Source organism: Ursus maritimus, unplaced genomic scaffold (assembly GCF_017311325.1).
Source record: "Ursus maritimus isolate PB19 unplaced genomic scaffold, ASM1731132v1 scaffold_6, whole genome shotgun sequence".
NCBI classification, from domain to species: Eukaryota; Metazoa; Chordata; class Mammalia; order Carnivora; family Ursidae; genus Ursus; species Ursus maritimus.
Genome location: NW_024426774.1, coordinates 4,647,186 through 4,672,868, shown reverse-complemented (window position 1 = coordinate 4,672,868; position 25,683 = coordinate 4,647,186). Strand labels below are relative to the sequence as shown.

Below are 25,683 nucleotides of genomic sequence, written 5' to 3'. Positions count from 1 at the left end.
AACATTATGATCAACCTTATACCAATTAGCTTAGACAAAACTTAGACAAAAAAGAAAACTTCCTAGAAAAAAATAATTTTCCAGATCAGACTCAATAAGAAATAGAGAAAACGAACAGTTTTATAACCATTAGAAGAAATGGGCAAAGAGCTAAAAAATGTTTTCACAAGGGAAACACCAGTCCTAGATAGTTTTTTTTTTTTAAAGCAATGTCTTAACATCCTAGGAATGTTAGAATGTTTTCTGTTATTAGAACTAATGAATCATCGAACTTTACATAAAAAACCAGGGATGGGGGCGCCTGGGTGGGACAGCGGTTGGGCGTCTGCCTTCGGCTCAGGGCGTGATCCCGGCGTTGTGGGATCGAGCCCCACATCAGGCTCCTCTGCTATGAGCCTGCTTCTTCCTCTCCCACTCCCCCTGCTTGTGTTCCCTCTCTCGCTGGCTGTCTCTATCTCTGTCGAATAAATAAATAAAAAAATCTTAAAAAAAAAAACAAACAGGGATGTACTGTATGGTGACTAACATATTATAATAAAAAATATTTAAAAAAATAAGAATGAATAATTCTAATCATAGATGAATTTTTCTAGAGAATAGAAGGTGAGGGAACATTTCTCAACTCATTTTGTTAGGACACCAAAACCAGACAAAGTCACTGCAAGGAAATGTTAAAAGTTAATTTTATTCTTGAATATGTATGGGAAAAAATCTAAAGAGAGTATTAGCAAATCAAATGTAGTAAACTACAGAAAAGATAGTATATACTGAATAAGTTTGGTTTATCCCAGGAATGCATGGTTTAGTTCGACACTTAAAAATCTCTTAATGCAATCTATAATATTAATACATTTAAGAAGAAAAATAATTTAAGCATATGAAGAAAGTTTTCTTAATGTACCATTCACTTCTGATAAAAATGATTAACAGATTTGGAAGAGAAGAGAACTTTCTTGGTATGTTAGAGAATTTTACTAAGTAAAGAAAGGTTAAATAATTCCCTCCGTTCTCAGAAAAAGAAAAATATCCCCACCATCATATTTCTCTTCAATATTATATTGAACACTCTAGTCAGAGAAATAAGAAAAAATATGTGTGGACTGGAAAGTAAGTCTAAAATAAATCTGTCATTATTTGCTGATGATATGATTTTCTTTTAAGATCACAGAGACATAAATCAGTTGCGTTATTATGACAACTTAGCAATACTGATGGATCTAAAATTATATAAGGGTCAAATGCACTTCCGTACTACAGTAATAAACTGTGAGACAAGAGGAAGGTGAAATACCTAGGAATAAATGTAATAAATAAATAAGCAAATAAGTAAATAAATTTGTGATGAAATAAATCGAAGTATTGCAAAATATAGAATACAAGTTAAATCTATGGTGAGATAGCTCATTCTAACATATAGGAATATTACATTGTAAAGATGGTCTTTGTGCACAAATATCCAAATAGATAACAAGCAGAGCAGAAAACAACAACAAGAACAAAAAGCAGAGACATATCTTTGAAAAAAATTAAAAAAAAAAAGACACCAGGAAAATTGTTTAATTGTGTGGAAAAATAAAAGGAGATTCCTACCTCACACCATACACAAAAATGAATCCCATATGACTTAAGGCTTATATGTGAAGGCCAAGCTTAAAAAAAAAAAAAAATCAAGACTGCCCAGCATAATACTTGGTGACCTTTGGGATAGGGAACATAAAAAAATATTTGACTATATTAAAGTAGAAAGAGAAAAACCCAAAACTTCTGTTCCTAGAAAGAAACTACAGATAAGATGAAATGTGAGTCACAGACCAAGAGAGGATATTTGCAATACAGTTAACAAAATATACAACGGGCTATTTAAAATCAATAATTAAAAGACAAAAAAATGGTCAAAAAATATTAAAAGAGATTTTACAGAAGAAGAAAGAGAAATGGCTAGTAACCAATGAGAAGAATTTCCAAATTCCTTAATCAGGCAAAGCCGCACGGAAAAACCCTGTCACGTCCATGTGTTTGGCATACAGAATACCCATCACGGTTGAGGTCACCATGCAGCACGTCCCAGCACTCGGAGACTGGTTCAGGGGTATCCAGACCAGCACCGGTCGAGGCAGGAAACTGGAAACAACAACAAATGTGCGCTGAGGGAGATAGACAACATTTAGCAAAGGGGGAGAAAAAAGCTATGTGGCTACGAATCACCATACACAACAGGAAGATAAATGAATAACAGGTGCACATATCAACATGGAAAGAAATGTGCAGAAAAGGGCATGTTGTGAGGAACAAATACAAATGATTCCATTTTGTAAGTTTCAAAAATTAAACATGCTGTTTAGAGAGTCCCACTGACGTGGTAAAATATGTCAAATAAAAAGGGACCGTGAGCTCTCAGGGGAGAGGACTGGCCAACTGCACACTGGAAGAAGGGGGGTGGGGCCTCAGGGTGCACGGGCCTCACATGTACTGATGCTGTTCTCATTTCAGTCTGGAGAGTCCTGGAATGGGTTTCACTTTGACAGTGTTCTCTCCTCCATCTGTCTATCCATCCGTCCATCCATCCATCCATCCACTTAAAATCTATCTACTATTTTATACACAGGCACACACCTTTTGTAATAAAAACGAAGGAAAGAAAGGAAAAGGAGGAAATGGGAGAGGGAGGCAGAAGGAAGGAAGGGGACTCCCAGCTCTTCTGAATCTGGTGTGCGCTTGTGCAGCCTGGCAAGGAAAGCGGGCTGCATTTATACATTGACTAGATCACAGGGCATCTGAGTGAGGGACCTGAGAGAAGGAGTCCTGGACTCTGTTCTGCAGAGTTTGGAGGTGACCCTGGACTTAAACTGCATGGGTCCACTCAGTCCACTCACAAGAAGTATCTACAATAGTCAAACTCCTGGAAACAAAGAACAGAATGGTGGTTGTAGGGGCTGAGGGGAGGGGCGGGGGGCTGCTAAGCATCGTGTATAAGATTTCAGTGATGCGAGGTGAGTATGTTCTAGAGAGCCGGCGCACAGCATTGTGCCTATAGATAATAATACTGTATTAGATGCTGACAATCTGTTAAGAGGGTAGAGCTCACGTTAGGTGTTCTTATCACAAGTCATCACAAGAACACAAAAGAGCTGAAGGACGAGCCAGGAAAGTGACAGGACGGGGTCGACACAAACTGCCAGGTATAGTCTAACTTTAGAGAACATGGAGTGAATTTTGAAGGACACTGCCGGGCGCTGCCCCTGGAGCTGCGGGATGAGGTTCCTGGGCTGGGAGAGCGCCAACCGGTAAGAGGCAGTAGAGCCTCGAACAGCAGCTGCTGAAGGCCAGTGCCTCTAGGGGGGTCGAAAGGCAGTAAACGGGGTGCCTCATGGGGTGCTTCTTGTCTGAAGACTCTGCTGAAGAGGGGGCAGCAGACTATGAGATGGCCGGAGGGCCCTTTTCTTAGGGGACTCTGCCTCATTCCCCCACCCCAACCAGTGTCTGTTCTCTCTGGAAGCCCTGCAATCTGCCCTCCACACAGGTGCCTGACTGCACCCCCTAACCCAAAAATCTGAATGCGTGCCTCTGCTGCTTCCATCTTTTCGGCATCATCCATGACCTTCTGAGTAAAATCCTGAACGTGGCAGACGAGGCTGGGATGTGGTCTTCCCGACCTGCATGTCTCATCTCCTCCCCACCTACCCCGTGTCCTTCATTACCCAGAGAAACAGAACTGGTGAACTCCCCGAGAACATGCCTCCAGCCCATTGCACTGTGCCTCCTGCTTGGAGCTCATTCCCCCTTCAGGGTTCAGCCAAGCACCACCTCTCCAGGGCAGCCTTCCCTAGTTCCCCGGACTGACCGGGTTTCCTTGCTCTCTGTTCCCATTTTGTCTGAGGCAAAGCTCTAGCATCATAGTGTTGACATGGCACTGTCTCTAATGCCGCTAGGGTACGGACCTGGTGCCTTACAAAGGGTTGGCAACAATTTAATGCATAAATCTTACCAAGAAGTCACCCTGAGATATAAGAAACAGTCTCTCTTTCCCTTTCTCCTCCCATTCCCTAAGGAGTCCAACTCTGGACAGTGGGGAGAACGTGGGGATTCCGGGTAAAGTTGGAGGGTGAGAAGTCCTAATCTTGACCTGAACCATTTAGAAACCCAGTAGTAGTTATCCAGCTCTTGGAATTGCTACTGGCAGGGTGGTCAAGGACAAAGGGGTGCAAAGATACAAGAAGCTTCCCCATGAACCTCCCCTTGAGGCCCCTATACTTCTCAGACTCACCCTTGAGAGTCGCTAGCCTATAAGAACATCTGAACTCTTTGCTATAAACCCAGAGGCTACAATAAGCTACCACAGGCTGGGTTTATTGTGATGGCGTCAACGGCCCTGCTGATTAATGAATGATGCATGTAAGTGAAGCAGAGAAGTCAATTACAGGTGAAAACAATGCGTGTCTTATGGGTTCCAAGGAGAAATAGATCAATATGGTTTCATATTGATAAGGGACTCAAACTACAAGAAGGGCGTGATTAATGTGTTCCACTGCGTTCCACATGAGAGCAGCTCATGGCCAAACTCAGAGAGAAGTTAATTAGATGAGGCAGGAGGAAGTGGACTGTTAGTCTACAAACAGTAAGAAGACTAATACGAAATGAGAGGAGGATCCGAAAGTCAGGATGAAAGTCGCATAAACATGTCAGCAACAATTGCAAAATGCCTCGGCACCTGGGGAGTTCTTTCCTCTTGAAATGAGCCACGTTATAATGAGATTCTCACCTTCCGGACAGTTTCTAAGATACATCTATCTTATTGTCAGTTTTGCAAAAGCACTATTTTGATGACTCATTCATTCATTCATCCTACGTCTTTAGATAGCACTCTAGTCTGGATGCTCCCCCGAGTACTGAGTAAGTAAACCATCGTCTGCCTTGACAAGTAGACGGTGCATCGGGGGACCCAAGGAGTAAGCGGTCAACGTTCACACATTACGATGGGCACTGTTGGAGAGTATATAGTAAACGGTAGCGTGCTGGCATCACAGCCCTGGGGCCACACAGAGCTCATCCAACGAGGCAGAATCACAAAAGCCCTGGACAGGAAGCCAGACCCCATCCCAGCTCTGCCCCTGACCAGCTAATCCACTGGAGCAAACCACTTCCGACTCTGGGAAGTCACAGGTAGACTGGTATTGAACAGAATACTTGACGGTACTTTCTGGCTCTATGATACTAGGTCTAGGCCAAAGATGGTCACAATTTGTTGTGTCTTTGAGCTGGAAAGAACGCCAAAGTGTTTCCCTGTGTACCTTCCCATAGGAATGCAGAGCTCATGGAGCCAGCTCGTGAAACTCTGGGTTTATTCAGACTTTCTCAGTCTGCTCCGGGCCCACGCCACCCCCAGACCCACCAGCCATTAGGGCTTCAGCACTGGATGCTTTTCTCATTTACCCTCTGGCTGAAATGTTCTTTCCCTCACTGTACCTTCTTCTGGAAAAGTCTCTACTCCCCTTTAAAGCTTATTTTGCCCAGAAAATGGCATTGTAGTTCAGTTTCAAGCAGTTTTCTGTTCTAACTTGTATGATTTTTGAAGGCAGGGGTTCTTTTTCATCCCTGGATTGTAATCATATGGCACAAAGCCTGGGGCACCTAATGTGTGCGTATGTGTGTTTTAGATTTAAGAATACATGAGATGACCGTACTCTGCAACATGAATAAATCCACATTTTCTTTCATTACAGCCACAAAGAAATTGGAAAATGAATTGAAGAAGGTTTGGGAACCCTGCCATCTTAGTGGGTAGGCATCTGAAGGTGAAGGTGTGATGTAGGGGTGGGGTCTGCGGGAGCCCTCAGGTCCCCTAGAATCCCATGGGCTTTAGTTCCGCAGACTCAAATTCTGTCTCCTGAGCGCTCCAGCATTGATCATTCTCATGCATGCTGATCCAGACTAACAAAGCCCCCAAGAGACAGGTGTCTATGGCCAGAATGATTTATTGTTTTGCAAGAACTGCATCTGTTAGGAAGAGACGACACATTTATTGGGGCCCGATTCTTCCAGTCTCCCCCTGCAGGCAATCCCCGTACTCGGGAGCCTGCTTGATGAGCGTGCAATCCAAGCAGGATACAGCTGGAGGAATATGTCTTCGGGCTCCCAGCTTCCACAGCCAGGTGCTTCGACCTCACCTCCAGGCTCTCTGTAGAGCGAGCTATACAGTCCTTGGGCACTAGTGTTGTGAAGAGGTTTGGTTGCAGTCAGGTGAGCTGGGAGCCCTTTGCCCCTCTGAAGTGGCTCAGCTTGTGATCTGGGATGGTTTCTGGAAGGGATTTTCCTAAGCTTCAGTCTCACTCCTGTCTTCTCCCCTGCCCCTGGGGGGGTTCTCCTGGATGCCTTCAGGGTGAGAAGGATTCCCTGACCTCCCTGAGCTGACTGATGGTGGGCAAGGCAGCCTCATCCTGAGATCCCACCTCCCCGCAGGGCCCTGGGGCTCTCACCTCTGGCTGTCGGCAGAGACACCCACAGGAATCCAGGCGCCATTCTTTCCTCTGCGTTCTCAATTTGTGCTGAATCCTGATGGAGAAATGTCTGCTCTCTAAATGGGAATCCCTTGGAGACTCAACACCAACCAAAACTATGTACGTCTATGCACTGTTCTAAGCACTTAATTTGTAGAGCGGAAATACATTTTCTTAATTTAACTTTCTGGAGAAAACACCCTACTATCGTCCCAGATCCACCTGTACCTGGTCAGAGTGAGCTGGCCTGAGTGGGGACACAGGGTGTGGGGAGCACGGCAGGGCCTGGCCAAGCCTCGGGCCTCCGCAGCCCTGGAGGGGCTGCTACTCATGCCTCCCAGCCCACAGCCTGACCTACCGATCCGGGAACAACAGTCACGGGCGGGAAGCCAGTGCTACCGTCAGCTCTGCACTTGTCAGCTAAGTGCACAAGTCGTCAGCACTCCACCCTGTAGCTTCCTAGTCTGTAATAGATGGAAATCTGGGAAATAATCTTCGGTTTTTGGTAAGAATTAAACTAGGGGATTCACATCAAGGGTTTAGCACTGGGCTTGACATGCAGCAAATAGATAATCTTATTATTGTTATCACATCACCAGCTCCTTAAGGACCAGCACTGGACTTCACCACCTTCACGCACACAGCCCCTTGGATTCTCCGCGCCCTCCCCCGCCTGCGGAGCCCCGCCGCGTGCTGGATCTTGGACTCAGACGAATGGCCATACCGCAGGACACGGGCCCTACTTTCTCGGTTGCGGTCAAAGGCTCCAGTGACCCAGCCCCGAGTGCAGCGGAGTTAACATCCCACACAGGGGATTTAGACTAGTGGGGCGCAGGAGCCTGGGGGAGCCAGCAGATACGGTTTTCTCCATCTGTCTGTGTTGAACTCGGGGGCTGTCCAGAGCCGTCCGTGGGCCTGGAAGCCCGCTGTGGCTCTTGGCAAAGTGGTGGCCAGCTCAGTGGTGCCTGCCCTGTGTGTACCCTCCCCCCTCCCTCGGTCCCTTTCCTGCTCTGAGATTGTGCTTAGCTGCTGTCTGCTTCCTGGGGAGTCTAGTCTAAGCAGGTCATGTTTCTCTTTGCATGTCCAGCACTGCTGAGAACAATACTCTGTCTTCAGTGCCCAGTCAACGTGTATTGACTTAACCCATGAAACCACGACTGTCTGAATGCCTGAAGAACGAACGAGAAGGCTTGTGGTCATCCCTGTGTTTCCACTGGGTAAGGCTCTGAGTTCTTTAGAGCCGTGATCGCCCTGCTTCTAACATACTGAAGGAAAGAAAGGAAGAAAAGAGAGGGGGGCAGGGAGGGAGGAAGAGTCAGAATCTCAAAGAGAAGCTGCCTCTCGGTTCCAGTCTGTTCCAAGTGCCTTGTTTGCTGAGTTCCATTTTGGGCCAAAACACTGCTAGTCTAGCAAAAGGGAGAGCAAAACCAGAATCACTTGTGAGAGCAGGGAGCGCCAGGAAGATCTCTGATACAATGGATGGGGGATTATTTTTAATCTGGACAAATGTCAAAAGCTTTAGCAGCTCAGTGCCAAGCCCCCAACCTCCTGCGAATCTTTAATTAGTTGTAAGCCTGGAAGCCCTTCCCGGGGAGCTGTGCCTTCACCGGGAACGAGCCACCCTCTGGGGCTGGCAGCTCTCTGGAGTAGAAGCCACCGCACTGGGAGGCGGCCAGCCGGGGCTCCAGACGCTGCCTGCCTTCCCTTCAGTGTGATCCTGGGGCGTCCCTTCCCTCCAAGACCCCACTTTCCTTTGTGTCCGGTGAAGGCCTGCGTTCTAACCTCCATCAGACTAGTGCTGGTGGCACGGCCGACTCACCCACAGGCGGGCCTGGAGAACTCCCTCCCTCCCTCCGATGGGATTCCAGCCTGTTGGACACACTCCGTGCCTGTGCTCTTGCTACCCTGGGGGAGAGCCAAGGCACGCCAGCCATGGAGGCCAGCAGGGCTCGGGCCCTGGAGAGATGGGGCAGCGGGCCCTGGAGAGACGGGGCGGCAGGCTCCGAGACCACACTCAGGGTGTCCCGACGTAGACACGGTGGACCCGCCTGTGCGTGCGTCCCGCTCGTGTTAGGTGCGTCAAGGGTGGCGTGCGGTCAGCACTTCAGTGCCTTCTCCGAAGAACTGGAGTAGAGGGCACGGAGGTGAGCGCTCTGCTTGGAGACCACCGGTTATTCCCAGAGGCCGCCAGAGGCTTGGTGAGAACATCCAAGATGATTTGTTGCATACGATGCTTTTCTTGAAAGCTCATTACATCTTTTTTTTCCCCCCAGCAGAGAGAATGAGCCTTGGTAAGGGGGTGGTTTGGGTTTGCCCTCCTCAGGGAAGTCGAGACCGCCGCTGTTGGCCGCCGCTGCTTCCTTGAGTGGTCAGCCCTGGTCAGCGCAGAACGCGGCACGGGCTGACACGCTCCTCTTTCACAAGTGCTTTTTACTCTTGCAAATCCATCTCCTTAACTCCTCATCAGAAAGAATCACTCTGGAATTGTCTCCCAGTATTCTGTCCACCTGAAATGTCTTTCGAGTTGGACCCAGAGATTTATCCAAAGTCACTGAGACTGTCATCGGAGACAGGCATGACTGTCGGTCAAAGACTGTCCAGCAGGACCCTGTGCCTTCCCTCTAGCCTCCCACTCTCTGCTCAGCCACGGTGTACCCACGGCCAAGCCCTCACTCCCTGCATCTGGCTGAGAATCAGGGGACTCAGGCCCTGCCCTTAGAGCTTGCTAGACTAACCTCGTACTACTTGTGAGTCCCAGGGGGGATCGGATGACTTAGAGCATCGACTCCTCTTCCCAACATTTGTTTCTTCACGGGCAGGGGCCTTGCCTGGGTCTCACTGTGTTGTTTGCCATCCGGCAGATAAGCCCGGAGGGCTGACTGTGCACCAGGACCTTTGCGGATGACAGGGAGCTGGAGACTCGAGCCCTGTCTGCACGGTGCTCACAGCTGCGGACACCTCTATATGTGGTGGACTGTGCAGAGGCGAGATGAAAATATCTAACACAGGAGACCGTTTCCCTGAGCACCTGGACGCTTCGGTCTCTCACGTGACAACAGGCCATTGAACCAAGGTCTAAGTAGTGAGGGTCTACAGTAATTTTCTACTACAGAAGGCTATTCTAGCATCCTTGCAGATGAGTGTGTGTGAGTGTGCGCCAGGACACGTGCGTATCTGTATCGTATGCAGGAGGGCGTTCCAATCAAGTCAAAGACTTCTGTTTCATCTGTGCATTCACTCGGCCATCACAACAGCCTCGTACTTGGGACCTTGTGTTCAGGTTGGGGAGACAGAGGCATGGACACGGCAAGAGATTGAACAAGGTCACCTAGTCCATCTGCAGAGAAACAAGAATTTATACCTTAATTGACTGACATCCAGATGAAAACCTTTTCTCTGGGTTCCCCCTGCCCCTGCAGCTGTCGGTTCACCTTAGACTCAGCAGACATATTATTATACTATTTTTTGTTGCTGTTTAGGGTAAAATAGATTTAGAAAATTTGTTGTCATATTATTGGATTATTTTAAAATAATTATATAAAAAATAAAAATAAAAAATACTTATATAAATTCTCAAGGAAAAAAACACATGGGAGGAAAGAGTGTTTGTGATGGATTCACCAAGCAGAGCTGAGTATCGTGTTCAGTTAATGGCCTCGTGCACGCCTTCCTTTGCGGGGCTGTAGCCAGTGGTCTGTCATCCCATCCGGAGTCCTCTGGGGGATCGCATTTCCTTGCAGAGCTGAACTGGAAAGAAGGGCTCTCTTCCTTGTTGAGAACTGGTTGACATCCGTGCCTGCGAATTGACTGGCCTTTCTCTCAACCAGAAGGGGAGAGGGACAGGTCCAACAGGAAACAGCTGGGGGGCAGAACACGTGCTTTCAGTGTGTGCCTGTCACACCCATGTATTTGCACACGCGCTCTCTCTGGAGGAGGAAGGAGGCTTGCTGAGCCTCCTGAGAACCTGAGGCTCTAAGAGGCCTGTGCCTTTCCCGGGTGAATTTCCTGGGCTGTGACTTGCAAGGCCACCGCGAGGTCCCCAGTCCTGCACGCCCTCTGCCATGGCACACTCCCCGAGGCTCCCACACACGCACTGAACCCCGGACGAGGCAGCGGAGTTTCCCAGGGAGGTTCTGTCTTTGCAGAAGGATATTCTGAAAACATTCGCTACTGCTTTGCCCACACTGTCTCCCAGTGTGCCCTTCTCCTCCGCTTTGTGGACGTCCTTGCTTTTGGCCAGTGCCACGTACGGTCCTGCCAGGCTGCCATGCCAGCACCTGCTCCAAAGGCGGTGACTGACCAAGGAACCAGACACCCCTCTCCCAGCCCAGCTGTCTGGTTGCGGGAGCTCAAAGCACTCCTACCTGGAGGGAAAGAAACCCCAGCCACGCACCTGACAGCGCGTCACCTGAGCCGCTTGGAAAACCCATTTAAGAACTTCCTCCCTGGTTAGAGCCCAAGCTGGCCGGGCCCAGCGGAAGCCCCCCAGCAGCTCTTGGGTCGGCCAGCTGGCCTGCTGAGTCTGCCCCTCCTCTCTGTGCAGCTGGAGTCCCAGAAGGGAGTAATAATCAGAGAAAACTTTGCAAGTGTTCAAACTGAATAACATCGTTGTTGTTCATGGCTCCTTTTCTTCTTCTTTTTGCCATCTGGAGCCACAAACTGTCCAGTTTGCAAGGCCAAATCTGTGTCCTGTTTACTCCTGTCACTTGACTGTTGCTTCTCTTCACCGGTGGTTCTCCACAGGGAAAGGACCTGCTGGTTACTTCCGTCCCCTCCCCTGCACGCCTGAGCCCTGAGAAGCTCTTTGCTGCACCCCGGCTCCCCGTGCACCTCTGCGTCTCCCCTCTTTCCATGTGCTCTGGACGCAGTCCTGCCTCTGCTGCTCCTCGCAGGGCTGCGTGCACATGTGTGTGCCTGCAGCTCCGGCTTTTCTTGTCCTCACCACGGAGCCCCTGCCCATCTGAAGGGCCGGGGGCCATGTGAACCAGGGGCTGCTGATATTTAAAGTACATGTTGAAAGTAGCAAAAGAGGGGGATGAAAATAAACCAACAAAATCAAACGACCCCAATCCTAAAGGAGGAAGGCTTCAAGTTATACAGATCCCACAAGCAGGTACAGTCCTTCTGTCCTTGCAAGAGGAGTGATGAGTGTTGTGGGTCAAACCGTGTCCCCCAGAAATGGGTGCCGCAGTCCCAGTGCCCCCAGCCCTTCAGACTGTGATCGGAGGTAGAAAGATGCAATTACTGTAGATGCAATTAAATGAAAGTGAGGTCATACTGGACGAGGATGAGCCCCTATCCAATATGATAAGACTCCCTCTAAGAAGAGAAAAATGTGGACAGAGGCATGCACGGAGTGAAGACCCAGGGAGTGGTGGGCATGTGCTGATGGAGGCTGAGGCCTGGGGGACGCCTCTGCAAGCTAAGGAACGCCTGGGGCTATGAAGAGCTGGAAAAGACAAGGGTGTCCCCTTTAGAGGCCCCAGAGAGGGCAGGACCCTACAAGCACATTGATTTCAGACTTCTGGCTTTCCTCACTGTGACAGAGGAAGTGTCTGTAGCTTTAAGCTACCCAGTCTGTGGTAGTTTGTTACAGCGGCCATAGGAAACTCATACAAACGAAAGGACAACCAAAATAAAACCACCCCTCTACAAACAGCTGTAGAATGTATCCTCTTTGATAAAACTACATGATTCATCCAACAGATACTTGTTCAACATATTTTCATCCAGAATTGCTCTTTCAAGACATGACTGTTTTCTTATTAGATGCCGGTCATGGCAGACACACACCACTAAATCAAGCATCTAGGTTAACTGTTAAGAATCACAGTCTGGCAGTGGAGTGGAGGCCTCCATAGAAATGAATCTATGTGGTAGACAGTATCGAGCACTCTGAGAGAGGTGCAGCCTGAGTGCAGTAGGGCTACATGCTGGGAAATCTACACAGGCTCAGAGAAGAGGTGACACTGGAGCTGCCGGTGGTGGCGGTTGACTCCGTGGAGGGTGGGGAAGGAAGCTGAGAACACCTGTGCAGAGACAGGTGCCCCAAGACTAGCCAGGAAGGAGGGATGGCTTTACAAATGAGGAGATGCTTGAGCCGTCCCTTGAGAAGACGTGACCACCTTCCCTCCATAAGGTAGAAGATGGTAGTGGTGTTGCTGATTGCTGATTGCTGTTCATTTCAGATAGAATGGCAGTTGCCTGCAGATGCGAAGAGGCAAGAGAAAGCATGTAGCCCTCAGCAAGAGTCAGCAGAGAGCAGACCATGAGTCTCCAGATGGGCCATAAAGAGTCTGGACCTTTGAGTAGCTGATGGTTAGCCTGCTCCAACATGGCGGATACTTCAGTGACTGTTGCCCACTCAGACATTTCTCTGATTTACATGATATCCTGACTTCCTTTCTAGACTTAAAATATTTTTATATCTATGTTTTACTCTGTATCCAAAGCCCTTAGTTAAATAGTTTTATTTTGTGCCTCCTTCACCAGTACTTGACTTCTGGGAAGTAATGGCTGTTTCTTCCTCTGGGCTTTTGAACTTACGCTACTACTGCCATAGATACATGCCTGAAATGATTATTCCTGACTCATGGTGGGATGAGCCCTAAAGGCAGTTGAATCATATCTCCAACTCATCAAGAACAACCCCCCACCCTTCCTACCCCATCCCTTTCTCATTTCCCTTCTCCCCACTATCTTTAGCATTGGTGGTAGCTGGGTATCCAGATCCTGTGATTCAGTGATAAAACAATCACCACCTGAAGTGATTCATTTTATTGTTGGTTTTCTAAAGTGAGAGAACAAGCATGGGAAACCAGAGCCTTCCAAAGTCTTCATGCAAGTGACCCAACACCATCACTCAAGAGTCATTTTGGTAAAGGAAGCAGGTTGCCGTTCTGGACGGGGGTGTGGCGTGACCCTCGGTAGACGCCAGGGGCGGAGAGTGGACAGGAAGTCCCTCTCTTGTTCTCTTCCTTTCTCCTCTGTAACCATGGCAGTTGCCATGGAAACACACCCTTGTGAGAGTTCCTTTTGACTCACAGCTGTTGAAATCGCTAACATAGCACTGAAGGGTGGATTTTTTTAAAGTATATATGTGTATATGTGCGTGCGTGTGTTTAACAAAAAAGAATCTCTCCTGTTATAACCGTTGCGCTGGAGGCAGGGGCAGCTGCTCCATCAAGGAACGGCATCCGTGCTTCAACAGCCCTTCTCATTCGTGAGGAGTAAGAAGCAGAGAAAGAAAGGGGACAAAAAAGTCATTTGCTGGCTACCTGCTTGGAGCCAGGGACTGTCAGAGGCTTAGAACTCAGTCTCCCAGTTTAATGTACAACCGTGTTCTCCATTTCATAGATGAGGAGACCAAGTTTCAAAGAAATGAAGTGGCCGGTGTAGAATTTTCCACTTCATAACTGGCTGACCTGAAACTCACACTTATCTGTCTGCACTGAACGCAACACTATTCATACATTCAATATTGCCGCTAGTTGATATTCTCCGGGGCTGTGTCAAGTCTTCTTGAACTCTCTAAACCCTGGGCTCCCGCAATGCTCCCTGTAGAATAAAGAGAAGATTTGCCTTTGGCTACTGGGAGGTAATCTTTGTTGTATTTGATAGGATTGTCGTTGGTTAGGGCAGGGCCTGGTCTGAGGGTGGGCCAGCTATACTTGATAGTCTTAAGATGGGAGCTAGCCACCTGAGAAAGAGGACCATGTGATCTAGGGTGGGGTTTTGGATCACAAAGTTTCAGCGGACCTGGAAGCCAAGATCAGCCTTGTGGGCAGTCAGTCAGTCATGCCCGCTTCATGAAGCTCCAGCAAGTCTGAACCATGGGGCCGTTTCTCTAGTTGACGGTACTCCCTAGGTATCATCAGGCATCCACACCAGGGCGTAACCTGTCCTGACTCCATGAGAAGCTTTGCTTTTGAAACCTTCTCAGATTCTGCCCTACGCATCTCTTCCTTTGGTTGATTTTAATCTGTATCCTTTTCCTTTAATAAACTATAACTGTGAGTATAACAGCGGTCCTCCTGGTGAATTATCAAAACTGGGGGCAGTTTTGGGAACCCCCCCCAACCTTGCAGTTGGTGTCAGAAGTGAGGGAGCTCTTGGAAACTGTCCTAACTTTCTGTTGGCCCAGACTCTCATATTTCCATAACTACCATCATGCCCTCCCTTTTTTTTTACAAGCAATTTTTAAAAATTTAAATTCAATTTAATTAACATATAGTGTATTATTAGTTTCAGAGGTAGAATTCAGCATTTCATCAGTTGTATATAACACCCAGGGCTCATTCCATCAAGTGCCTCCTTAATGACCAGTTAACGCGTCCCCCACCCCTCTCCCCTCCAGCAACTCTGTTTGTTCCCTTCCATTCCCCTATGTTCATCCCCGCTTTTAAAAACACTGGTATTCTAGATTGTTTCTCAATCAAAAAAGCAAACTGTGCAGGGAATTTCATACCAGGCACTGAAGATATTATAATGACAGGGGAAAAATGACAGGCGAGAGGGGAGATTTGCAGGGAACTGAACAGGCAGCTGAGAAATCCCTCAATCATGTCTTGCCACTCAGTGTGTGTAAGGGGAAAACTAGTTTCCTCGATCAGCTTAGTTTACTTCGGATCCCCGGCCAGATGGATCTCTCACATGTTAGGACCAAGACTGCAAACCACGAGGGATGACGGAAAGTTATCTTTGATCAAACATCTGGTCTCCTCTACCCATGCTAAAAATGGCCATTTGAATATCACCGGTGGCGATTTGGAAATCCCTTTTATTTGTTCATCATTCATTAACAATTCGCCAGGGATGAAACGATGAGAGTCCCACTCTGCCTTCATGGAGTTCATCGCCTACTTGGAGAGACACGATGTCCAGGGTGAGGACACCCTGACAGACTCCGGGGAGCCCGAGGGAAGGGTGGGAGGCTGGGTGCGGGAGGCTTCCTGAAGGGGAGGACCTCTGCCCAGTTTTTTATAGACCATGTAAGAGCTCGTCAAACTAACAGAGACAAAAACACCATAGGATGGCAAAGCCAACGTGCGAATTCACGGTGACTGTTGGGAAACTGCGTGTATTTCTGCTGTAGCGGCACTTGGGTGGGGACCCACGGATGCAAAACGTGAGGTCCATCTTCAGGTATTGGGCATCTGCGGTGCCCAACCTCAGGAGAAAACCTCTGTGGACACAAAGTGACCACTTGCAGCAGACAAAGCTGAGATGTGGCTGCCCCTCGTCCTTCCTGGAGAAATTTCCAACCAAGAACTGCCCGTAAGTCACACGGGTTTATCCTGTTTTCAGTCCGGGTAAAATTTCCTGATAAGATTTCCACTTGTTAGTTTCAAGTAAATAAAGCCTAGCTCTCCCCAAATGATCTGTTATTATCTGCCTTCCATTTACTGACCCAATGGACACTGACTAAAATGACCAAACCATGCTTTTTTTCTGCTGTCCCCTGGTGTCAGCAGTCCCGGCCCAAGACTGTCATCTAGAAGGTGTCGGCCTGGGTGGGGGTGGGGAGCAGTGGGGGTTCTGCGAGACTGGATTTCACCTTTCACCTTGACTCCTACCTAAACCAATGCGGACAGCCAGTGGAGCAGAAAAGATGCCATGAAAATGTTCAACCCACCTCACAGGGCTGCAAGGAACATAGGAAATCCTAGAGGTCGAAACGCTGAGAGCTTTATATTCTGTAAATGGCTGCTCGGTGACTTCTGTGTGATTCCCTGTCCAAGCCACTCTCCTGTCCAGGAGCAAACACCGAAGCACTGAGAACAGCACTCGGGTACCACCCGTGACAACACAGAGCTGCCCAGTGATGCCTCCTGCAGAGGTCTTGAGTCGTTTGTAGACTGGTCCCCCCATCCCTGTTTTCCATACAACCATTCTGTGTGGTGGGGGACCTCCATGAAATCAATACCGAAACAAGCTCAAGGCCATGCCGGCCTCAGCTTATCGCTCGCCCCTCAGCACGGACAGGTAGCTCCACGGGGGCGCTCCTCATCGCCAATGCCAGAGTGAGCGTCAGACGGCGCACGGGGCTAGGGGCTCATGCACGTGACTGTGCGTCAGAATCACCTGCAGGTCTCAGAGGTCTCCACTCCTGGTAGGGGCTGGGCCCAGCCCCAGGGTCTGACTCAGTAGGACCGCAGGGGGCTGGGCTTGCATTTCGGACAGGCCCCCAGGGGGTCAGAGTCACGCTGTGGGAACCTTGCTGGGGTTTAACACCCCCTGGCCTCCAGCACCTCTGCCCACCCTGCATTGGCTGGCATCTCCCCGGATGGCGCCTGCGCCCGACTGTCCCACTGATACCGGAGCTGGCTGACGGTCCTTGCAGCTCCAGGTCACACGCTGATGTCTAAACGCACAGGGAAAGCAGAGCACGGTGTATTTGGCATTTCGAAGGCAGTGATCGCCGACCGATCCAAATGCCTTTTGTTAACTGCTAATAGGGGCTGAAGTGGTTTGGTGATAGGCATCTCTCAACATCCAGAACTGCAGTTGGGAAGTCATCCTTTTCTGTTATCAGTGGTCAAAAAGAGGAAACACTGACATAGCCAATTATTACAGATATAGATAGATAATATGTACTGATAAAGTAGATATATCAATATAGATTGATATATATTGATATTGCTAAATAGCTATGTAAATATGAGAGAAAGAGAGAGAGAGAGAAAAAGAATGAATGAGAACATTCCGTATCAACCTAGAATAAAACAGAGAGATCCAAAGCAAGGCAGCCTCAGGATTTAGGACCAGGGAAACAGTAAACCCGCAGTGGGGGCAGGTGGCAGAGCAGGTGTGAGGATGCCAGAGTTCAAGTCAGAGCTCAGCAAGGTGCCCCAGGTGGCTGGAAGATGGAGACTTAAGGATGACACTCAGGGCACTCTGATAAATTATGGCAGAGAGCTTGGTTGGCTGAGGTCGTATTTAAAGAGCAAGGCTCTCGCCTTCATATGTTTTATTGGTGAAAAATCCCATGAGCAAAGTGACTTAGAACACTGCCTCCTTCAGTTCAGAGCGTTTGTTTGTAAGGTGTAGGGGCTATTTCCTTACAGTCCTTCGGCACCTGTTGGCGTGATTATTCCGAAAGCTTGGAAATGATTTTTAAGGACTTCTCATGCATTCACTCAAGAAATATTTGCGGAGTGCATGCTATGCTGTAGTCACTAAGTATGCAATGGGTTAAAAACAAGTCATGGTGTTTCCCTCATGGGGTCTATTATCTAACAGGTGAATAGACATCAACCAGGTAATCCCCCAAGTGCTGAAATGATGACCCAGCTCTGGGGGATGGCTGTGTGAGACGATGACAACGTGTAACAGAGAAATCTCACCTAGCTGGGTGGTTGGAGAGAACGTCTGCGAGATGCCAACCATGCGCGGAGACCTCGGCAGTGAAGCAGAACTAAACCGGAAGCAAGGCTGGCTTTCACATTTCAGTGGTAGCACCCATTTTATCCTCCCAATGACCCTGCAAAGTGGATGGTATTACTCCCCGTGTAGACGAGGAGGCCGAGGCTAAGGAAGGCTTTCGGGTCACAGGACCAGGAAGTAGCACGTTGGATCCACGCCCTGGTCTTTTGGGTGCATGTCTCTCTATTCAACACTTCCTCATTATTTGTATGAGAAAAAAATATGTGTTCATATTGGGAGACCTTAAAGACAAGATAATTCAAGTTCCTTATGTTAGGTGCAAAAATTTAGACGTAGGATTTGACTTCAGTTATGGATGGAGTTTGGGGCAGAAGCAGGGCAATTTCTGAACACAGTATCCTTTGTGGCCAAGCATGCCGCCCAGAGCCCCACTGGCTCCCCACCTGGATCCCAGGGTCCACCACCAGCCACCTGCAGCAACCGTGCACAGCTGCAGAGTACTTCTCCAGATTGGGCACCATGGCCAGCCCCTGGAGGACTCTAAGTTAAAGACCTGCTGGGCGCCACCCCCAGAGTTTCTGATTCAGCCGGTCTGGGTGGGGCTGAGTGTGCACATTTCTAACAGATTCCCGGTGATGCCAACACTTCGGTCCCAGGGCCACACTATGAGAACCAACCCCCGAGCTACAGCACAGAGAACACCTGTCAGGAAAGTGGCGCCCATTTTGAGACCTGGCATATAGGGAAGTGCCTGAACACTTGGAGCCTAGTTAGTAAGGACCAGGCTGATCAGAGCTCCCTGTCCCTACTCACCATTCTCTCTCATCCTGGGCTAGTCCAGGCTAGTCCATTCCTGCTTCCAGACCCCTGCATCCTTTGATACCCAATGCAAATGGCACCTTCTCCTGGAGCTCCACCCTCCCTCTTCCCCCAGCTGGGATCTGAGCTGGGCTGACCTTGCACATCCCCCTAGTTTCACTGCGGTCTTCCTAGTACAGTGATCAGCTTGCAGAGATCACACCTATCTGCTTTTGTGTTCCTACATAGTAACTTTCGAGTGTCTAGCACAAACCAAGCCTTCAATATACATGTGTTGAATAAAAGTGTTAAACTTTGAAAAGAATTTAGCCACATATTTTCACATCTTATACTCCTAATAGGCTCATGAGGCAATCTGAGCAGAAATATTTACCCCTTATTTTTAGAAGAGAAAAAGAGGACACATACAGGGATTGCAAATGAACCGCCACTGTGCTATCATTGGCCCCTGCGAGAAACAGTTGGTGCGATCAAATTTGACATGGAGGAGAGTTTACAAAGGGACAGTTGACAATGGTGCGGGCAAGGTTCAGGAACAGCCAGGAAGAAGCAGGACCACCCTGGAATGGACCCTGTCTGTATAACCTAGAGAAAGCCCCACGTGGAAAGGGCCTTGAGAAGAGCTGTGGCCTTGGTAGAGGAAGTTTGGGGGGACCTGCCGGGAAAGGAATGGAATATCTGTATTCCCCCAGCTCACCATCCACTCCCACCCCCATCTCCTGCCCATGCCTCCCAAAGGCCAGACTCAGCTGAGCGGCAAACGGTGACGGAGCCTATGCCAGGGGCCGGTGTACGTGGGGCCCCGCACAGAGCCAAGTGGGGGAGTGGAGGGCAGGTCCAGAAGGGCTGATGGAGGACATCCCAGGCATTGACTCCTGCCTCTGATGTCTGTACATCTTCTCCTCAACGCTGCTGCTTCTACAGGGGCTCAATCTTCCTGTTACGAATGCCTGCTACATGGAATGTAGATGGTTTATTGATAAAGACAGAGCAGTTTAATTAAATTTTAGACGGGGTTGTTTTAGAAAAAGGCTCATTTTAGCATTCACACTTTCAAACAAACTTTCTGCTTTATGGGTGCTAGTTTCTTAAAAAAAAAAAAAGTCAACAAACCATAACACTGAAAACGTTTCATGCTAGCTTCTTACAAACTGCCTCACTGAGCAGATCGTACGTTTATCCTCCGTGGTAGGACTTAACACGCACAGGATAATGATAGAAAAATGAAATGAATTTCAACAAATAATCAAGGATGCGGTTTCAAAAGACTGGTGGAATTCTTAGTACAATAATCTTTTTTTTTCGAAGTCATGTTTATTTTATGAGTCTGAAACAACTGATTCCAATAAGTCTTTGGGCTATGGAAGCAGAAAAGGAACACGATGTAATGTAGCATAGCATAATATATGAAGCAATCATTCAAACGTAGCTTGCAGTACATACGTCAATAAACTTCCAGTGTATCGAAGCCGGTGAAGGATAGGAGATATTCATGCAGAAGATGTTTATTCAATGCATTGTAAAAAATCCATTTTTCTTCAGCTTGCCAAATGTGCCTGAGAGTTATTACTAATTTATCACGAAAAAGCAACCACCAGTGTGATCTAAACAAGGAAAACTGGATAATTTCTCATCTTGCTCTTTTGGACCTTAACGAGATACTGCCGGAATGCGACTGTCATGAGCGTGGGCCATAGGGTGGGGTCTTGCCCCGACTCGGTGGAGGTTCCGATGGTGCTGAGAATGCTGGCGTGGGTGTCAGAAGACCTGGATTCCACATCTAGCTCTTTCGGGACCTGGATGTGCCCCCGAGGCTCAAGGGTAAACCGAGAGAAGTAAAGTGCAGAGTGGGAAGTTCCTTCCAGAGATGGTGTTTGTGGTTCTCAGGTGGGTTCAGGAACCTGTGCGCCCACCACAGGATGTGTCTCCGTCTCTCCTCCGGGTGTCTGATCAGCTCCTAGGGGAGCACGCTCACCCCCCGCGGGCGCCGACGGACAGCAACTCCTTTCTGCCGGCCTCGGAGCAGCTCCGCAGAGAATGCCGGCGCGTGAAGGGCAAGAGAGCAGCTCAAGGACAACTCCAGGCTGGGGAATCTTGAGCCACAGGGGTTGTATTAGTTTTCTATTGCTGCATGACAGATTACCACGCACTCAGTAATTGGCATTTGTTATTTCGTGTGTCAGAAACCCAGGTACAGATGGCTAAGCTGATCTTACAACGCCGTACCCCAAATGCCGGCCAGGCTGCTTTCTCATCAGATGCTTGCGTGGGAAAAGATCCGCTTCCAAGGTCCCTCAGAGCTCATTTCCTGGTGGCTGCAGGGCTCATGGTTGCTTACTTCTTCGAGGCCAGCCTGAGACTGTCTCTTCAGGGAGGGGCCCACACCTCTTTCAAGGGTTTTCCCTGATTAGGTCATGCCCACCCAGGATAATCTAAAATTTGATTAAGGTGCTCTTTCTTTTTTAAAAAAAGATTTTATTTATTTATTTGACCGAGAGAGAGAGAGAGAGAGAGAGAGAGAGAGAGCACAAGCAGGGGGAGTGGCAGGCAGAGGGAGAGGGAGAGGGAGCCTGACATGGGGCTTGATCCCAGAACCCTGGGATTATGACCTAGCTGAAGGCAGATGCTTAACCGACTGAGCCACCCAGGCGCCCCTTGATTAAGGTCCTAACTAATGGGGGCCTTAATGACATTTGGATCCCTTCATCCTTGTCATGTAACAGAACCTAATCACAGGAGGGATGCCCCTTTGTAATCAAAGGTCCCTCTGCACTTGAGTTCGGGATATTAGACAGGGATGTAGAAAACACAGTGGCCTAGAATCTTGGGATCATCCTAGAATTCCACATTCCAAAATAAGTATTTTCTGTACTCCATTTATTTTTCAAGACCAGGCGTTCTGGTCCTGCTTCTTTGAAACGGCATTCGGAATCCATGCGGCCGCTCTCCGAGCTGCTCTGGCCCGGCCAGCTCTGGGCTCCCCGCTGCAGACCATGCTGCTGACAGTTACCATCTCTCCCCTCACTCTCCTCAAAACCAACTGCAAATTACTCCACAGCAGAGACCGGGGGTTTAAATCTTCGTATTTGTATCTAGCACGCACAACTTCTACACAGTAGACACTCGGTGATTAATGATTGATTGCTAGTATTAAAAAAGCACTTAATATGTGTATGGTTCTTCAAAGTTTATAAATCACTCTCATATGCTTTATTTCGTCTAACTCTGTGAGGTGAACAGAGCAGAAATCAACATTATTTTCAAGGTAAGTCATTGGAAGACTGTAGAGTAGCCAAAGATTAAAAAAATAAAGTAAAAAAATGTACTTTGGACTGGCTGTGTTGTCACACGTGGTGTAAAAGCAAAAAATGCAGAAAATAACTTTTGTTTCACTCAGAGCTGCCCTGCCTTCCATTTTTTACTTCTACTAGAATGTTTCTCGGATGGAAGAACCCTAGCTTTTGTTTATTGAAAAAGCCCCCACTGTTTTATTAATGTTGCATACAACGTCAGCACCTCTGTATTCAAGAAAGCAGCGTTGGGGGAGGGCTGCTCAGAGGGACCCAGTGAGGGATGCACGTGGACTAGACTGTTCTCATCGGCAAATGTGTTTCTTCAGCTTTATTACCCCCGGACACATTTTAAAGTGAAAATATTCAAACAGTATAGAATTGTTTAATGTGGCAGAACTAATGTCATGAGAGAAAATAAATGTAAATCTACAGATTTCATGAAAAAAAAAAGAACATGAAACACTGCCACGGTAAATGAGTCCCTGAAGATCACAAGCCACAGAATCTCATGTCCGTTGGCGCACGTACACCTTACGCTTCTCACTCGTCTCAGTTCACGGTTCACCAAGCGTTGCCTGGGGTGCAGGGAAGCTGGGCAGGACCCAAGAGGAAGGTGGCCAGTCCCTCCCAGAAGGTGCTTATTCCTGTGTTGGGGCCCAATGCGAAGGAAAGGCAAGTTGCAGTTTGAGCCCAGAGGAAGGGAAACTAAGCCCCAAGGAGGGAGCAGAGGACATCTTATCTGAAGGTTAAAGGGAAAAAGGGAATGTTTTGGATTGTTTGTGTTTCCCTAAAACTCACAGGTTGAAACCCTACCCCACTGTGTGATGGTATTAGGAGGTGGGTAATTTGGGAAGTAATTAGGACAGGATGAGGTCATGAGGTGGGGCCCTCACGATGGGATTAGTGTCCTTATAAAAGTCACCCTGGGGACCTGCCTCATCATCCCTGAGCCATGGGAGGATGCTAGGAGAAGTTAGAGGTCCACAGCCCCAGGAGGCGGCTATCACTGGAACGCTACCACGCGGGCACCCTGATCTGAGAAGTCCAGCCTCTGGCAGGACGAGAAAGAAATTTCCTTTGTTTATAAGCTACTCAGTCTATGGTATTTTTGCTACAGCAGCCTGAGCTAAGACAGGAAGAATAACATTTTAAGCAAAGGGAATCCATCTACAATGAATAAAGGTATGAGAAAGCTCCAAAGAGGCTGAGAAAGTCAAATAGAATTTCAGATGCGGCCAGAGTGAGGAGAGGGAGACGGTGGGCAGGGGAGAGAGGAGACGGAGGAATCGGGAGGGCAAGAACGTAAATGTGCGTGCCAGGCCGCTCAGCCTCGGTAAGTGTGACCACGGGGACCCGCTGTGTCATGGAAGAATGAACTTTACGGATGTAAGCAGTACAGACAGAACTACCATCAGGAATATATTTCCAGCAAGATGAGTCAGAGTACCAATTCTTAGGTAAAGCAATGATACTGAAGACACCAGAGTCAACGTTTTTAATGAATAAAATCCCTAAGACCTGGTGGTTAATTCAATGGTTGTGGGTCATATTCAGGAAAAGGGAAGGAAAAAAAAATGAGTCCAAGATTTCTGACTTAAATAGCTTAGTGTTTGTCAGGACTTCTGTTGCGAAAAGGGAACGGAGGAAGGCGCAGACGTTGTGAGGAAAGAACGAAATGACGCTCTGTAATGGGGCCTCTGGAGGGGGGGCAGCGATGGGCACAGGCCGAAGCTCTGAGGGTCATTTGGGGCCATCATGTATCCACGGAAAGTGAAGCACAGGTATGGATCCGACTGACCAGGAAGAGAAGAGAGCAGGGTCGTAGGGACGATGAACTTTCAAAGGGAATGTGCCGGGAGCCAGAGCGAGGGCACGAGCGCAGCCCGCAGGATGTGCAGCGGCTTCTGAGACTCTTCGGGATCTTGAGGTGACAGCCGGGTTGCACTTCGGCTCTGCGGGAAGGTTTTCAATGGCTTCCCAGTTGTCCCAGAATCAGGACAATCTCCTCCATCGGGTTACCCGGGGCAGCACTCTGATAGGGACCTACTTCCGTGCCATTTCCTCTCCTCGCGGGTTCTTAGGACACGCTTCTGCTCTCTCTGCCCACACCACTTCTCCAACTTGGTCCCGTGTCACCTCTGTTCCACCCTCCAGCTCTTACTCATCTTTCAGGTCTTGGCCCAGACAGGAAGCCCTTCCAGAAGCACCCAGACTGGCCTCCTTCCTCTCCGGGGTGCCCCCAGGCATTTCAGCCCCGAGTAGCGTGTAGCAGGTGACACCTATCAAACACGAGTGTGAAGTGAACTGAAGCAAGCAAGTGACCAGCCTGGAAGCTGCGGTCACAGGGCCAAGGGGTGGTTCAGGCCTGACTAGAGTGTGTGTCGGTTAGGGTTGTTTGGCTGCGAGCAACAGATCCCCGAACTAGAGAGCTTAAGCAAGATGGGAACTGGAGGAAAGACACTGACTAGCTCGCTTGATTAATGGAAGCGCTGGAGAAGGGGGTGTGGAAATGTCCAGGAGCCAGAGTCCAAGGAGCCCCAGGAAGCCGTTTACCAAAGCGCTCTGCTGGAACCAGGGGCTTTCCTCAGGAGTGATCTGTCAACAGGCTCGAAGTTCCAAGCCCAGGATGGGGCCCCATGATGGCCCTATCTTGGGGCACACATCTGAGCATTTTGGGAGAGGAGTGAAGGACACTTTTTAAATAGTCCCACCTGTTGACTGTTACACATCCAATGAAGACAAGTAATCCCTTGAAGAAAATAAAGAAACGGAGTGATTTCCTTAAGGACGACAGAGCCTCCTATGGGGGAAGAGATTCCCTGAAGGGAAAGATCAGGAAATGCAGGAGCCATAGTCACTAGGAAAAGGCGTGGGACACGCTGCATATGGTTTTTATTTTAAGCGAGAAGATACATTCACTCTGCAGTGTGGACAGAGGCCGGAGAAAGGATCTTTATTTCAGCTCTAAAGAAGGGGAAGCTTTCAGGGCCTCTCGATGAAATGACAAAAGAACGTGTAATGTTCGGAAGGCAGTTGGTATCCAGGAGCAAAGCACTGCCTTACTTTCCTTCAAGAGACGCCACTCAAGGCCACTGGATCACATTTTCAAATGACGAGACTTTTCCTCCTGATTTTGTCTGCCGCTGGGATCAGACCCGAAGAGCCGTGTGCAGTGACCTGCCCAGAGACAAGAAACTGGGTCGACGAGTCTGTCACGTACAGAGCGTGTTTCCACGTTCCTCAGCGTGGAAACACATCACCAGAGTTAATAACTAAGCTTAATTTTAAAGCCATGTCTGGAGAAAGGGAGGCTTAACCCCACGTAGAATCCAGGAGTTGCTCTCAGGAAGAGTGTTCTGGGCCAGGAGCCACCGAAACACAGGGGAGGATTTCTGACCCAGAGGCCGTGGACTAGCTGTGTGACATAGAGCAGGTCACTTTGTTTCCTTGACTCTAAAGTGCTTTGATTAGGTAAAATCCAAGGACTCTTCTTGTCTTCGAGTTACATTGTGCAATAATATACATATTTAGATATTGACAATTTTACTGCAATTTTATCACTTCACGTATTTTAGACCCAAAATGTCCCCTTTTATCTTACCAACTCATGTACAGATAATAGGATTGCCTGCCTCCAGAAAACTGGAGGTAATCAAGCAAAACGTTCAAGGTGATTGAATTCAAATTCATTT

At 48.4% G+C, this 25,683-nt stretch overlaps 1 long non-coding RNA gene across 1 annotated transcript; it reads left to right on the top strand.

The window, feature by feature from the left end:
* The first annotated feature begins 6,045 nt into the window (after positions 1-6,045).
* LOC103657673 lies at positions 6,046-10,013 on the top strand. The gene is made up of 3 exons (XR_566942.2): positions 6,046-6,614; positions 7,094-7,711; positions 9,356-10,013. It is a non-coding gene; the product is annotated as an uncharacterized LOC103657673 (long non-coding RNA).
* The last annotated feature ends 15,670 nt before the right edge of the window (positions 10,014-25,683 follow it).